The following is a 17,163-nucleotide window of genomic DNA, read 5'->3' on the forward strand; positions in this document are numbered from 1 at the left end:
ATGGAAAAAGCGACAGCATCTGCCAAGTGGATCTGGAGCAGTTTCCCAAAAGAATGGACGTACGCGGAGATCGTGTCGTTTTTAACACCTTACCTCGCCTGCAGAAGGTCTGTATAGCCTACTAGGCCTATTTTAGTTTAATTGCGTTATTCTGTCCCATAAAGTTTAAAATGATAAGGTGTGTAGCCTAATTAATATTGTGACATGGGGCTACGGCTATCGAGCAGATAACATAACCTTTTCTATCTATTTTCTTTCTTTTTTAGTACCATGAACAAAATTATTGATGAGCGCAGCGGAAACATGAACATCAAGACATTAAATGCCATCCAAACTGTCAAATATGCCCTGCAGTCCAGGGGGCAGACGGCGGTGGAAATGTTCAAGCGCAGCGATGTTAAGTTTGGAGAGGTTGATCGTGTCATGTGCCGCAACATCAGCAATGCTGCAGCCACATACAGCAAAGCTAAGAGGGAGAGACAGCTGCAGCACCGAGGAAATGCGCGTAGCGCCCAGCAGGCCAAGAAGGAGGCTGCTGATAGAGAGAAGCAGGCAAGGCTGAGGCATGTGAGCACGCAGAGAAAAAGGGCCTTGGAGACTCTGGCGACTCAGGCAAAAAAGAAAAAAACTTAATTTATGTGTATATAGTGTCTGACCAATGTGTCTGATTGTGCATGTATATAGTTTGTGTATGTCATCAGTGTTGTGTTATTGTGTTTTTTCTCTTGGAATTATTGTTCACTTCTAAATAAAACATGGACAGCACAAGATGCATGCATTTGATGTGTTTGTGTGTGTGTATTTGGCGCCTGCAGATCACTGAAAAGCAGTGAGTAAACAACCCTTATTATTTGGTTGTACATAGGGTGACCATTTTTCAATGTTGCTTAATTTTGGTTATTTTTATTACTATTAGCAGTGATAAAAGAGGAATGTAAGTGTACTGGGAAAATCTTGCTATTGTTTATTATACCTTAAAACCTGATGGAGTTGAACAAATGGGATTTGGCATTCCTCACCCCAAACGTTCATTAGAATGCAGGAAATCACATCTTTTATTTTTTTTTCTTCCTGGGGAAGAGCCCCCAGACGCCCATGTAACATTTCGCAACGCGTTTGCTCTTCTTACACTTTTTCACAATGTGTGTTTTTTTTTTGTCCCGCCCTCTTCAAATCAAACCGTGATTGGTCAATTTCCCCATCACGCTCCAAACCAAAACACATAGCCAGAGCCAGCTTGGCCTTTGTGAAGTCCTGACCAATTAATGAGCCAGCTTCGATAGAGATAGACAATTCTGATTGGATAGTATGGTTCAGTACAGTAACCCTTTCATTGCTGATGTGAATTTGACAGTAAACTTACCTTTGAACATAGATTAGTGAAAATGACTGTAGTAATAAATGTATTGTATTTAATCAAATAAATGAGAGTGAGGAGTTTTTATGTATTCATATATTATTTAATATATTTTTTTCTTCTGAAATGTTAAGGCCTTCTCTGAAGGTGTAGAAGGCCCTGAGGGTTCCCCACTGGTAGAGATGTGTTCAAGGCAGTGACGTGGTTTAAGCAGAGACTTTCTATTGGGCTAAGAAATGTTTGGTTTAAACTTCGGCACAGCCCTCAACCAGTAGCAAGCCGAGGGAGGCGGGTTAACCAGGCCATGGAAACAAAGTTCGTCCTGTATGGAATCGCTATTTGTTATAGTCCTGGTCAGACCAGAATCGCGGTACGTGATCTGAGGTCTATGAAAATCAGGCAACTTCTGCCCTACACCCAGCCTGATCGTTCATCCAGTGTCATTTAAGTCCCGTGCAATCTGTACACTATCTGAGTAACTGAAGCCCCGTTACCCTTGGCTCGGCTCTCCCGCGCTGGCACATCCTGTCAATTCAGGTGCGGCTGTCTAACTAAATTTCTAACTACACTAACGACATTTCTAATTAAGCTATATACAGGGTCTTATTGGATAGCATATGGGAGACTATAAATACTAACAACTAAAGTGAGTATACTAAAGAGTTAGTAAACTACAACTACAGCTATTGTACCACAAGCCGACACTGAACCCCATGCTGAGTCTCACAGCAGTGATATGTCACTCTAATACAGAATGTAAACAAAATTACGACATTGTATTCCAACAGTGATGGCAAGGTTAGGCTTGGGCGATGTCCCCCTAATTGGCAGGTGACGATGTGTACAGTGAGACGATGCGATGGACGATGACATCGTCGTCGTTTGGGGGGGGGGGGGGGGGGGGGGGGGGTTTATTAAAAAAAAATTAAATTATCATATGTTTCGTTTTTTTGGCTGTCGCTAAGCTATTCTTTTAATATATTTGCTTTAAGAGTAGGACTAAGTCAAATATATAAACAGTTTTTAAATTCTTACCAAAAAAATAATGTTTAAACCTCCTCCAGCTGCGCTACTGTCTGCAACACAGATGATCGCTCTGTCTGTGAGAGCGACTCTCCCCGACCGACCTCTCCCCATCGCCCTTCCTGTCTCTCGTGTCACCACCAGCTGCTTCAAGCCAGCTCTTCCGAACTCCACTGCGTGGAAACTTATTTTCCGTAAATTTTGCGATGCAGCCTACTGCAGGCTGCTACTAGAGTGTGTTATTTAACGGCGTAGTTCTATTTCAAGACCAGCTGTGTCACAGCGTTTTTTGCATACCGGTACATAACTTTAGCCATGCAGGGAAGCCCAGAACGTTTGTCAAATGGAAGAGATGAGAACCCACGCGTGCCTTCTCGAGGTTTTGCAATGGATTTTAGCCCGAGTTAGCAAATTACCCGACGCGAATGTTTCTTAAGCACACGGCGAGACTTTTTAATTCATCAATGGAAACAATCGAATCGCTTGCGCTCCCTCTTGGCAGTGGGCTAATCAGAAGTGTAGCCTACAATCTTGTGTGGCTACTTCACAAGACATCTCCATCGCGGAGAGATTAAACATTTTGAGTCGAATTTCCGTTAAACATGAAATGGTAAACTGTCGCAATTGCTGAACGATTTGTTGCTTTCACTTTAGGCTACTCCGGAGGGAGAACCAATGCCTCATGACTCTCCGTTGTAGAAACTTGGGTCACATAAATAAATGTAGGCAATCAGACACTTAGGCTACTTGAACTCATATGCAGCAAACAATAGTAGGGCTTAGTTCACAAGTTTTTTTTTTATTCCATTGCGGTTTTTTCCGTAGCTATAAAATTCACTCTGCTTGAGGCTTGTGTTGACAACCTCGGTCCGTTCAGTCCTGCTACCTGCGCAGTCCGCTGCTACTAAGGATTTTACGGTAATGTTTCAGTTTATTGCAATGCCAAGCACCGTAATGATGGCAATAGCAGCGGCTTCAGAAATATAAATTCCTCGGCATCACGATGTTCGCTGTCCATCGTGATGCCAGCTGTCCATCGCCGATGGACGATGACATCGTCTATCGGCACAACCATAGGCAAGGTTAGTATGCATTATTGAATACCTGCTATCGGACAGCTGTATGTCATAAATGTGCATTTTCATGCTGTGTTCCATTATTCACCCTCTGTACTGTGTACCTTGTTTGAGTGCAGTGAAGTACCCTTTCCACCCTCCGCAATTCACGAGGAGAGTACATTCCGATACCCGTTCTGTCTAATACACTTAACGGAAATGACGGTTGGTCGCGTGTCATCCGAGTTTACCAACCGCCAATATGCAATTCAACACGGAAGGCACTGTTTGTTATGCTAACACTTTTTAAAGTTACCCCTGCCTCTAATACACATGGCGATTGTCTTTGGATTCAAAACTATGCTGTTATCACGGAGATTCAACCGTTTGACAGATCTGACACTCAACTACGTCACAAACATGGCGGCCGTTGAGTGCGAAAAGTGTACAGTAACTGCACACTTCGAAAAATGGCCGTTTTGGGGGCGTTATCCGGGTAATTTACAGTACACTTCACCGTCGCGATTAGAAATGGAACACCCTCCGTACCCAAACACAGTGCGGAAAGGGCGGACAGTACGAGTATTGGAACACAGCAACTGTCATGTAAGGGCTGCCATTTTGAAAGGTGGTGGCCATTTTGTGATGAAATAATGATACTATGAATTTGTCCTGGTCAGAATGCATACATTTTAATATTTCCATCACTCAGATATCTTGATTACTTGGCATTCTAGACGAAAACAGCTTTTTTCACCTTTAATGAGGCGGCCATCTTGAAAAATGGCCGCCATCTTGTTTTTTCACCTGGATAGCGACCTTTTCTGGGAGAGTAGGCCCTGGAGCACCTGTGTACTTGCATCACCAAGTGAAAGATTCTTATGGAATATTGACTTAACAAACCTCACTAGAGTGACCTAGGGCTAATGAAGGATGTCCTTCGGGAGCTACAAAGCCTGTCACTAAAACTGCAAAAAAGGGAGACCTCAGTTGTTGACAGCTTCCAGTTCGTAGCACAGACGACAGAAGTCCTTACTGCTCTGAAAGTTAATGGTGGCAAGTCCACACACAAGGCAGAACAGGCAATACAAGCAGGCTCCTTCAAAGGTGTCAGCCTCATAGGGGAGGGGGCGGACAAGATAAGCAAGCCGCAGTTTATTCAGGCTGTTGTAGACCACCTCAATGCACGCATGCCTGCAGATGATTTAGTAAAAATGCTGGAGCCTCTTCAGAAGTGTACTTGGCCTGAAAACCGTGCTGACCTAGTGCTGATTTGCAAAATTACTTGGGGAGCCAAGCAGGGAGGCTGTGGAAGAGTTCCGTGATTACAAATTGAATGGGGAAAAGGAGGGGGGTACTCTAAAAAGACTAATAATTGCAAAAGAGACATACCTGGCAACCTCTGCTGAATGCGAGAGAGGCTTTTCTGCACTAAATGACACAGACAGGAAAGCCCGCAACAAGCTCCGGGTTACTAGTTTGGCAGCCCTACTTTTTGTTGACATTAATGGGCCACCAGTAGAGATGATTGACCTGAGACCATTTGTTGAGTCCTGGGTGAGGGCTGGGCATCGCCTCTCCAACTCATGAGTTCCAGGGAAGAAGGCCAACCAAGGCCTCTGTGGTCCCTGTTTTAAAGTTTTTATACCACTGATATTGATTGTTCCAAGAGAACATGATTTAGTTTCATAAAATATATTAAGGGTCCGTGTACGTGGTGGCCATTCGATTTCTGTTTTGAAATCAGAAAACGGAGAACGGGCCGTTTCCCGTCTTGGAGTCGGAGAACGGGAAACGAGGAACGAATCGATTTCCGATTTCAAAACGGGAAACGAGAAACGGGTCCTTTTCTGAAATCCACTTACATGCTCATCAATGGGTGTTCGGGGAAATAAAAATTGGGGCAATTTTCCATCACTGATTTTGCATTTATATCTTTGTGTTCCCCCGGAAGACATTTTGATGAACTTGAACTTGAACTTGATTTTGCATTACAATGACCCGGAACTATACGTTGTGTATGATTATGTGTGGTGACTGTACATGATTCATCCATTCATTCGATCATTTTCATCATGGAGTCCTTCACTCTATATCGTGGTTCTAAGCGAATTCGTATCAGACGGGAGGACATGACCGTGGAAAAAATCGCAAGGATTTTTCAGGTGAATAAATTAAATATAAAGATGGTTCGCCATCCGATAAATATGGTGTATGTTTGATTATTAATATCTGTTCGACAATTGCAACAGTCAAGGATAGGATGTGTGGTCATGCGTGCTCCTGCAACTGTCATGCTCTTGCAAATGCTAAAGTCGAAGTTCTCAATTCTCATTGTGAAAAGAAGCAGACCGTCCGATCCAAAATTCGATCCATCCATGGCCGTAATGGCAAAAGTGTTGTTTGTCATCCTTGTGTATCACATTGTAATACTCATATGTTGCTTATTTTCTCGACAAATCAAGGTTTCCAGTAAGCATGGGGTGTTCAAGGTGAAATGGACGAGCTATGATTCACTTGCATGATTGACGTTTTAGTCTTCATAGGCTACATGCGATATGGATTGCTTTCTGCGTCACTAAATTTAACCTCACATTTGCTATTAACGCGTGCTTTTATTGTTGGATGTAGAATTCAACGAGAGCGTGGTGGCAAAGCCAAAGACCCGCCATCGAACACACAGACTAGCCCAGCTAGCATCCACGGCGCTGCTATTGATAAAGCAGAATGATCCAATCCTTGTAGTACTAGATGCCCCGCGTCATCTGTGCAGCACATATCAAAGGCAAATGTGACTGAGAATCATGAGATCAACTGGACGTGCAGTGATCGAAAGTTGTGATGTGCGATGTGTACTTCAGTCAGGTCTACTCTGTTGACTGGATCCTCGGAATGCTCCTTCCCATTCATTATAATCGAGCCATCATCACGAGCATTCAACTATGTAGATGTTGATGTATCAACATCAATCAGTAGGCCTATTACAAATAATAACTTATTTGAGCTTTTTTCGTGTATGGAAGAGAACAAGCGCAGCTGTCAAACGCAATAGAATCTCGGACAGAACAGCCTGAATGCATGAATGAAATCCATTATCCTATGGCAAGCCAAACAAATCCGTACGCTAGAGCCGTGACATATGCCATGCTATTGCGCCCTCTGGCGTTGCACATAAAATTCCATTTTTAAAAGGTGCATTCCACCGGTGGAGACATGAATATGTTACTGAAAGTGGGTCATATTTATAGTAGAATAGTAACATACATTTCTAATTTGGTGCCTTCTTGGCCAAGAAAAGGCAGAAAATGACTTTTTAGTGCTTGTGGATTTGTGATAACAATCCCCATAATGCACTGCCATGCTCAAGTTCCACAGGCCACACCCAGTTATTTGGGACTCTCTATGCATCATCCCTCCCTCAGCTTGCAGGCAGTGTTGCCAGATTGGACTGTTTCCCGCCCAATTTGACTGCTTTGGATGGCTGTATGCGGGTAAAAATGGCGTTTAGCAGAAAAACCCGCCCAATTTTAGCTATAGAAATCAATGGAATTGGGCGGGATTTTGTGCTTCTAGTCAGGTTTTGAGCATTTTTTGGGCTCATCTGGCAACCCTGCTTGCAGGTGCATCACAGTGGGACAGACATCACTGGAAAGGAGAAGCTGGAGCACGCTGCAGCTTAGTTTTCAAGTCTTTATTTTGTGCACACACGCGACCAACGTTTCTGTGTTGCTACACCTTCTTCAGAGTCAAATGATAGCAAGAGAGAGACACACATTTCAAGACTTGACATTCACAGGTGATCCTACTTGGTTTGGCTAAATTGGTCTGATCTCATTGCAGGTAATTGACCCCACCCCCCAACACCAGGACAAAATTGTAGACAATTAGACAGCTTGCCAACTTCCCAAAACAAAATAAAAAGTGAAAAAAACAATACACAAAGAACATTGTCAATAAAACCACAGCTACAATTATTACAAGGCCACGATGCTGGAACAATTTGTTACAGAGAGCAAGACATATTGGGTTCCTCATTTATGCCCTGAGGCTCCACTGAATTTAGAGTACGAATCCAAAATGCCTTTCTACGAAGCCTCTCTGTCTAATTGTCTGCAATCTTGTCCTGGTGTTGGGGGGTGGGGTCAATTACCTGCAATGAGATGAGACCAATTTAGCCAAACCAAGTGGGATCACCTGTGAATGTCAAGTCTTGAAATGTGTGAAGAAGGTGTAGCAACACCGAAACGTTGGTCGGGTGTGTGCAAAAAATAAAGTCTTGAAAACTAAGCTGCAGTGTGGTCCAGCTTCTCCTTTCCAGCTATGCCAGTGACTTACTGGCAGTGTTGCCAGATGAGGCTGATGATTTCCAGCCCAAAAAATGCTCAAAACCCGCCTGGAAGCACTAAATCCTGCCCAATTCTATTGATGTCGATGGGAAAGATTGGGCGAGTTTTCCTGTAAAATGCCATTTTTACCCGCAGACGGCTATCCCAAGCAGCCCAATTGGGTGGGAAACAGCCCAATCTGGCAACACTGCTTACCGGAGCCTCAATGCCAGTGATTTCAAAAGCACTGGGACACTGATCTGTGATAGGTCTGTTGAAAAGGTGGGAAAAAGGCTTGTAGTCTCAACAGAAATCCACCTCTCTTACACTTCCTATGTCGATGATGCAAAATGACCATTTTTACATCATTGACAGAGGAAGTGTTAAGAGATGAATGCGGGTTTCTCCTATCTCAGGGGGAATTGAGAGATTTTTGCAAGACCATTCAAAAGTATGACTGGGTGTCTAGCAATGGAAAGCCTAATGCAAAATGGGTGGAGTGTCCCTTTAATGGTTTCAAACTGAAGTTGTTTCCTCTACACCATTCCATGAGGTTGTTTATTTCCTTCCTGTAGGCTGTTTCATCATTGTTTGTGATTAAACCGACAACAGTGGTATCATCTGCAAACTTGATGATGGTGTTGTTGTTGTGTATAGCCACACAGTCATGTGTATATAGAGAGTAGAGGAGAGGGCTCAGAATGCAACCTTGCGGAGCTCCCGTGCTGATGGTCAAGGAGGATGATGTGATGGAGCCCATTCTCACCACCTGTTTCCGTGCTGAGAGGAAGTCTAGTATCCAGCTGCAAAGGCCACTGTGAATTCCTAGACTCCGGAGTTTGTCGTCGAGTATGCTGGGGACAATGGTGTTAAAGGCTGAGCTGTAGTCCACAAACAGCATCCTTACATAGGTGTCTTTTTTCTCCAGGTGTGTTAGGGAGGTGTGCAGTGCGCTGGTGATGGCATCATCAGTTGATCTGTTCTGTCTGTAGGCAAACTGGTGACAGTCAAGCGTAGGTGGAATCATTTTGCAGATGATGTTCTTCACAAGCCTTTCAAAACATTTACTCACGATGGGGGTGAGGGCCACAAGTCACCAATCGTTCAAGCTGGTGATTTGGTTTTTCTTAGGCACTGGAACAATGATAGATGACTTAAAGCTGCTTGGCACCACACACATGGACAGGGAGAAGTTGAAGATGTCTGTAAATACACCAGCCAGTTTCTCTGAACACACTTTGATTACACGGCCTGGAATCCCATCAGGTCCTGCTTTCAGGTGCTTTCCGAATGTTGACTTGTTTGAAAGATTTCTGCACATCACCCACTGTGAGCATTAGGCCTGGGTCAGAGAAGTGAGAAAAGGAGGGGGCTCTTACTGGATGGAGGTTTGGTGTCGACCTCAAAACGTGTATAGAACTTGTGCTGTCCCCAGTATCTGTCATGACTTGAACAGCCAGCCAACTCATTCATTCATTGTGAGAGGAAAACGGGCGAGTCAGGATGCCGTTGTGATTCCATTTAATGAAGAAAGGTTTAACTGTAACAAAGTGTAAAACAAAGTATTCAATAAATAAAGTCCGTTTAAGTCCATTAAAGTCCATTAAAGATCTGTTGTATCTTCAGAAGGGACGATTACGGGAGGGAAGATTACCGGAGGTATATGGGTAAAAGATCAAGGAAAATGTACGATATTTAAACAAACAGTTAAATCACAAGTTAGGCTAATCAGAGGAATAAGAAATATGAATTTAAGATTATTACTTACAGACGGTAATTACTTTAGGAGTATTAAAAACAACAGAGGGAGGAAGAATCACAGGAGGAGGTAAGTTGTTTACGTTGGGTATTAACTGCAGTGGCGTTTTCAGAAGAAAATGACCACAGGGGCCTGAGAGGGGCCCAAATGTTTTGAGGGGGGCCCATGTACCTTATATTCTTCGACCTTACTTTACTTACCTGACCACCGTGCGCTCTCTCTCACACGCGCACGCACAACTCGAAATACACAAATAACGTGTTAGATCACACGCAGCACCTGGACCTAAACCAGACCCGGCGGCAGCAAAGAAATATGAAGGGGGCGATTCATTTATGTGAGGAGGCGGTAATGGAGGGCTCGTGTATTAGGCCACTGTCGTGTATTAGGCCGTTGTCAGACCCTGTCAATAATGATGGAAGTCATTTTTACTACTATTATTGGAATGATCTGAGCAGCGAGACACTCACGCAAGCACGCACACCCACCATACCGAACCCCAAATGTAGCCTACTTCTACACACCATGAACACACCCACACACCTAAACACACACTTTCACTGTTATTTCACCTCGATCATAGTGCAAAACAGAAGAGAAGGCACAGACGGAAAAAAAACGTTTGTGTCTCCAAAATGTGTAGTGTGGTGGGTATGTTTGGGTAACCTACTTCGTTACACACAACGTTATCAGTCGTTCCCTTCCAAAGCATTCAGTTGCATGTTGTGTCTCAAATGCAAAACATTAAGATTAACATTAAATCCACAAATTGTGGATTAACAGAACGATTTCCAAGCATTCTTCCGTTTCTTCAGACATTAGTAATGTCACTCACTACCCACATCCAAAATATGTCGCTAATTATATTATCTCAGCTATAAGGAGATAAAACAAATCAATGTTATATCAAACCCCACTACGACTGAAAACACAACAACACAAAATCTGGCAGCAGTAAGCAGCTTTTTTTGTATGAGGGAACCTTGGCAGTAAACTGGATGACGTTAGTGATGTGAAATTTGAAGCGAGGCTTCGAATCGTGCTTCGAGCAAAAGTGGGCCCAAAATCTGAAGCCTCGCTTCGAGGCGTTTGACGTCAAGAAATACCACGTGACAATGCCAGATGAGGCTTCACATTTTGCGAAGCGCGTGGACGTGTCATTGCGCGCCGCTACCCAAACAAGCTTTCTGCGCCTCGGAGCACTTGTCAAGTTTTCAGATTGCGTTTGTTGTGTGAATGTTGAAACTGGATATGTAGTGACTTTGATTTGGTTCCACTATACAATAAATTCAGCTCATGCCGTAGATTGACCCAAATGTCCAAATATGATATGCAATTCCCTTTTGATGTAGATTTTCAAAGTGAGACGCTCCCGAAGACGTGGTGGAAAATTGTTTTAGTTCTAGGCCTACCTTGAGTTAAGCTACCATAAACGAGACAGCAGTTCTGTCAGCAATTATTAGTAGTCCTACCCAACTTTATAGCTAAATAAGAGTGCAGACATATTTTATTTAGCCTATTTTAATGGTTTTTGTGCGGGTTTTAATGGGCTTTACAAGTTGTGTCATGTTGACCACAACAAGGAAACTCATCTCTGCCAAGGCACATGGCTGGCGCAGTGGTTAAACTGTCCGACCTGAATTCTCATGATCATTGGTTCAAATCCTCGTGGTAGCAGTGTAATAAACAATTAAAATTTTTAATTTCGCAGGGTAGCCTTCTGTGAAACCTGACCAAATAAATAATGAAATTATCTGTGGGCATGGCCTAGTGGTGAAGGTGACAGAATGCTACCTTTATCATTGTGAGTTCGAATAGGCCTAGTGGATAACTGATATTTGTTAGAATCTTTGAATTAGGCCTACATTTCATTCATAGGCCTATAATTTGACTCTATTCATTATATTTCTTTCCGGTTTAATTGGCTGCTGTTGCGTTTATGGCCCACTCCCGGTCGCGCGCCGACCTCCACAAAATGATGCTCTCTCTCACTTCCACGATAACACATGGGGCAGCGTTAAACTTGATTTGAGTGTTCCACAGTCACGAGTCATTAATTCCATACACACACCCAATCACATTTATTGAAACGGAACGAATACAAGTAAGACACAAGAATTTTTTAAAATGAAATCAATGCCTGCCGTGTCATTTCATTGCACACTAGATGGCGCCAGTGAGAAATGAGGCTTCAAAAAATGCTTCGAATGCTTCGAACCTTTTTGCCTGAAAGCCTCATTGGTTCAGGAAGCCTCATTTGCCCATCACTAGATGACGTACCCCAGGCTACGGTGTGCTTTAGGGGACAAACATAAGAGGTAGCCGCTTCAGACTTGAGCAAGTTCATAATTAGACCTATTGTTATTGTGCCCATTGCCCAATTAACATATAAAGGCTCAAAACTATTTTAAACATATTTATTTTAGATAATTAATTTGGTGTATGTGTTAAATACGTTATACAACTCAATAGCTCGTATTTCACCATATTTTCCAGCTTTTTTTTTTGAGAACTCACGCCTAAGGGGGCGTTTTTTTATTATTGATCATACATCATCATACAGGGGGGGATTAAATATCATACAGCTGGCAAAACTGAGCATAATACATATAAGACAGGCAAAAGGCAGATAATTCTTTGCTTTCAGTGCATAATGGCATGAACACAACTGTCGTTCCATGCGAGATCACGAAATAAAAACGGCCCCACTACTAACCCTGCCGTATTCACAAATGGCCAATAGATGGCGCCAATGTACCATAAATGACCAAAGAAACATTCATTTTACACAGAAGCTTCAACTTACTGTATCATTGTTCAACATGCATGGTCAGAGTAGGACCACCCACCACATGACAGCTTCTGTTTTGTTAAGCTTAGTTTTAATATATATATATAATAATAATTATTATTATTATTATAAAATTACGTAAATTCAAGTAATCATTAATAAATGTATTTATAACACAGAGCAATGCATTCTTTACCAAGTGTGATTATATGAATAAAATTTCATCCCTGATCAATACATTTTTATCATCATTGTGCTTTACACCAAAAACAACACTCCATCAAACCGGGTGGCATTGCCAATTTACTTTAATATGAGTAAAAACAAATGTGAACAAATCTTAGGACAGCCACAGTAAAGACGAGCAGAAAAATGATGCATGCTGCCCGTCATCTTAAAATAGTAAAACATATTCAATCTTCCAACACTGCTTAATAATGTAAATACATTTTATATATTTGAATATTTGCCACTGACAACAACTGGACATTGTAGGCTACATTCTCCTCCTGGAACTTACAATATGTATTACTTAACATTTCATGACTCTGAACAAGGTATCACTGGATATCTGATCATGTATTACAGAAGAAGTATGCTGGTATTTCACATTTTGGGCTCTTAATATAAAACCGTACTCCTCTATGTCACACATCCTATAGCATCTACACAGCATATGTGGGGAGGCAAACACACTTTCAAACTGGAACTATTTAATCTTCATATTTTGAAGTATTAACACGATGTTGCAGCAATACACACACACTAAGGTAGGAAAAGAAGTAAGTGCACCCTTTGTAATTTCTTACAGGAACTCCTGTGCCATGAGAATGTTTTTATTAAATTAGGACGTATCTTTGATTACCTGTAGTCATATTATTTTAGACAACTGAGTTATATTTCACAGATGACCGAGTCTGGCTGCTACCAGGCAAGAGATACTTTGAATAGAACCTATTTGACAATGTGTAGTAGGTCCTATCGAACCCATGACATTACACTGTGATCCATCAACATTCAGGAGCAGATAATTATAAAAAATAATTGGTAGTGCTTCTATTTGGTTTTTCCAACCCTCGAGGGCCCAATATGGTCCAGCTGCGTCTTGTCCAGCTAATACCGCTACGCCCATTCCCCCTTACTAGACCGCCCTCACAGTAACGCCCCTTTGGCTGTTCAAGTTTCTGATGTCAGTGACATGCTACCGAATGACAACACAAGCGCCGCGCGGGACATTTTAAAACGACTCACTGGATGGATTTCGCTGCAGCGATCACTCAACTGTCGGTAAGATTTCAGTATAAATGCATGAATATACATAACGGTTACTTTACTAGTTGACTTTCAGTCGGAGGGCGAACATTTAACCACCTCGGCCCACGACCCCCACCAACTAGCGGTGTTGGCTAATTTTTTTTAGCTTCAAGGCAAGCTAACAGGCCGCCCTTCGTAAGTTTGTTTCAGATGTTGTGTGTGTAGTGGTCATAATGTACAGCAATAAGTTATGGGCAGACAAAGCAACTATTATTCCTGTGTAATTACCATTCTTGTGACTACTTCACTGCATATGTTAAGCAGGAAACTGCCTTTGGTTCCCAAATATGAACATCTGTTGCCCTTCATACCCGACTACAGGCTTCACTGCCTGGGAAATCTGTGCTAGTTTATTACAGTATTTCCAACCTGGTAGCTAGCTAGCCAGCCTGGTCAGAATGGACAAAGGCAGCACATCTCAGAATCTTGTTACGACAGTACGAGCGAGGCAAATGTGAATGGAGTACATTGTGATGTGTAAGGTAAGACGTTAACATGACAAGGGTGAGATGAAGGGATACTAAGGGCTAGCCAGACTAGAATAAAAGTTAACTAGGCCTACTACGAAAAGTTAATTCATAAACGTTTTGACGGTCTTTCGAATGGTTATCGGATTGTGTGCTTGCTTGCTTAAATATCATAAAGTTCGCCACAAAGTGATCACGAAACGATCTCCGTATTAATAACAGTTTCGTGGTTTGTTACTCGTTTGAATAAACGTATAGTTTTGACATCCCTTTCAAATGACACGCGGATGTGTACACGCTATCACGAAATGATGCTGTATTTACCCTTAAACAAATTACCGGTAAGCACTGGGCCAAAAGGTGTTTATACAGTAGTTTCTTCCTGTGCTGTGTTGTGCACGTCTGTTTCATCATCTGAGCTATCAGTTGTGTTTCTTTGAGGCAAAGATGTATAGAATAGTCGGAGGTGTCATATTTGTTCAACCTGGTGTTAAACGTAATTTCAATTCTTGACCAGTGCATGTAAAGAAATTGAAAATAAAACCGACTTGACTTGACTTGTCATTGGGTCTGATTTTAAATGTGCCATATAGTTCAATGTGGGAGCAGGTTCACACACTAAATAAGACACTAAGGTCAAGCACAAGCAGATTTTTTTTTTTTTTTTAACAATTCTCAGAGCAGATTAGAGCAGACGTTTGAGGTTGCTGCCATCAGAGAGTAGTGACTTGACCTTAGTGTCTTTAGTGTGCTCCCACATTGAAGTCTACTTTTTGGGTCCATGCACCTACTTATTTCTAAACATTTAGAGCGCAACAATACCCCTGCCTCCTGATGTGCCATATAACCTGTATCTCTCCAAGTGTGTGTGTGTGTGTGTGTGTGTGTGTGAGAGAGAGAATGTGTGCACGCAGATATAAGAAGTTGGGGTTGATGATCCACATGATGGTGATGGACCAGGACAGCTCTGGACCTCCTGACTGGCAGCTCCATCCTCAACCTCTCTTCCTGCCCTTCACACATGTGCAGGTAAGGCCAATTTTTTAAAACTCACTGCATTGTCTGAGGCAAAAGTAGGAGAAAAGAAGTGTGCGAGTGAGTGAGAACCCGGTCATTATACATGTGACCCTTAAAGGGCGTGTGTGTGTCCTAGAACCAAGACAGTGGCAGTGTGTGTCCGTCTGCCTTTGGTTAAGGGTATCTTTAAGATACTACTTTGTTGTGGTAACATAATTTTGCTATTTCTGACAGGCAGCCAGTTTTCTGAAAGATGGTTGATGTCAGTACCAACATGTTGTGATGGAGGCTTCCACCTGAGCTGAACACAGAAACTTGCACACAGTGGTGAGTAAATCACTGAATCTGTTTTGTTCTGCACTAGACCAATACAGTAATTCCTTCATGTGCTGTGTTTATTTATAGCAGAACTTGTGTATAGAGGATAATCCAAAACACTGGCACAGTAGTAGTGACCCCTGTACAGGCCAGAAGCTCTGTATCTCTTCAGCCTGGTGTTCTGCATTAAAATGATGGGTGTGATTTTTATGTAGTGTATTCTATGTATACCCTCTCGTGTGTGTGTGTGTGTGTGTGTGTGTGTGTGTGTGTGTGTGTGTGTGTGTGTGTGTGTGTGTGTGTGTGTGTGTGCATGCATGTGTGCAGATGGAAGCAGTCGTTCCTGTTCAGCATCGATATGCCAGTAATGGGTTTGATGAGCCACAGCATGGTGATGGGCAATCAGCATCAGGACCAGGGCAGCTCACAAGGAGAACCTCCTGCCCTGCCTCGTCATCCTCAACCTCCCATCTCCCTGCTCTTCACACATGTGCAGGTGAGGCCAACCTCTAAAATGCACACTTGACTTGAGGCAAAGGGGGGAGAATAGGCCTGCGTGCGTGCCTGCCTGCGTGCGTGCCACACTTTAAGACAGTAGCAGTGTGTGGGGGGGCGTGTGCACAAGCATATGCACATGGTCATGTCTTTCTGTAGGTAGATAGGGGGTGCTTGTTTTTGTCTTTATTTTCATTCATAACATTAGCATGCCTTTTTTTTGACAGGCACGGAGCCAGTTTTCAGAGGGAGGGCTGATGACACCAGCAACTTTGGTTCTGAACCTGATCAACCCAGCACCAACCACTGTGCCGCTCCTCCTCTGCCAACTGCACCACATGGCTCCACCATCTCAAAAAGGCACAGACACTACTCCACTTCCTGCGAAGGATGAGAGAAGAGCCGACCGCCCCACATCGGCACTCACCACCTTCTACAGGGGTGTCATTGAGAGCATCCTGACCAGCAGCCTCTCTGTCTGGCATGGCAGCCGTCAAGCTGAAGACTAGAAGGCAGTACAGAGAGTGTGGTGAGCTCGGCAGAAAAGCTCATAAGATCACTACCAGCCATTCAGGATCTGTACACTTCACACTGTTCCAAGAGGGCAATGAACATCATAAAGACACAACTCATCCAGCATACAGACTGTTCTTCCTACTACCATCAGGGAAGCGCTAGCCCGGCATGCGGTGCCGCACAAGCACACTGGGAAACGGCTTCTTTCCACAAGCCATCAGTCTCCTCAACGTTCTGAAGAAAACCACATGAATATTCCAAGGATACTGGAGAATATTCCATGAACACTTCTTTCACCATGCCACTTACACTTTACTCATTGCACCTTATATACAGCATCTTCACATCACCTGTATGATCTCCTCCTGCCATGTGTGTGTGTGTGTGTGTGTGTGTGTGTCCACTGTGTTTGTGTATTTATTGTCCATCATAGTGTCTCTGTGTGACTGTATTTATTGAATGTATCAGTCTGTATTTCATGTCAATGCATTATTTTTAGTTATTAGTTAAACTGCACATTGGAGACTGGTCAAACACAATTTCAAACTTTGTGTTAACCCTCCATAGATTTTTGTCAAAAAATGGAGTCTAATCTACTGTACTATTCAGGCTATCAACAGACCACACAGTTGAGTGCTGTTTTATGCACTCTGAATATGAGGAGAAGGAGGTGACCGTTCACACTTCATAGTGTAAAAGTAAACAGAAATAAATTTTCACATTTCA

At 42.8% G+C, this 17,163-nt stretch overlaps 1 long non-coding RNA gene and 1 pseudogene across 1 annotated transcript; both read left to right on the forward strand.

Moving 5' to 3' along the window:
- Positions 1-5,025, forward strand: LOC134453852 (uncharacterized; annotated as a pseudogene).
- Positions 5,026-13,451: 8,426 nt separating this feature from the next.
- LOC134454559 (uncharacterized) lies at positions 13,452-17,163 on the forward strand. Its single transcript, XR_010035850.1, has 4 exons — positions 13,452-15,120; positions 15,343-15,435; positions 15,754-15,922; positions 16,149-17,163. It is a non-coding gene; the product is annotated as an uncharacterized LOC134454559 (long non-coding RNA).

This window comes from Engraulis encrasicolus, chromosome 8 (genome assembly GCF_034702125.1).
Source record: "Engraulis encrasicolus isolate BLACKSEA-1 chromosome 8, IST_EnEncr_1.0, whole genome shotgun sequence".
NCBI classification, from domain to species: Eukaryota; Metazoa; Chordata; class Actinopteri; order Clupeiformes; family Engraulidae; genus Engraulis; species Engraulis encrasicolus.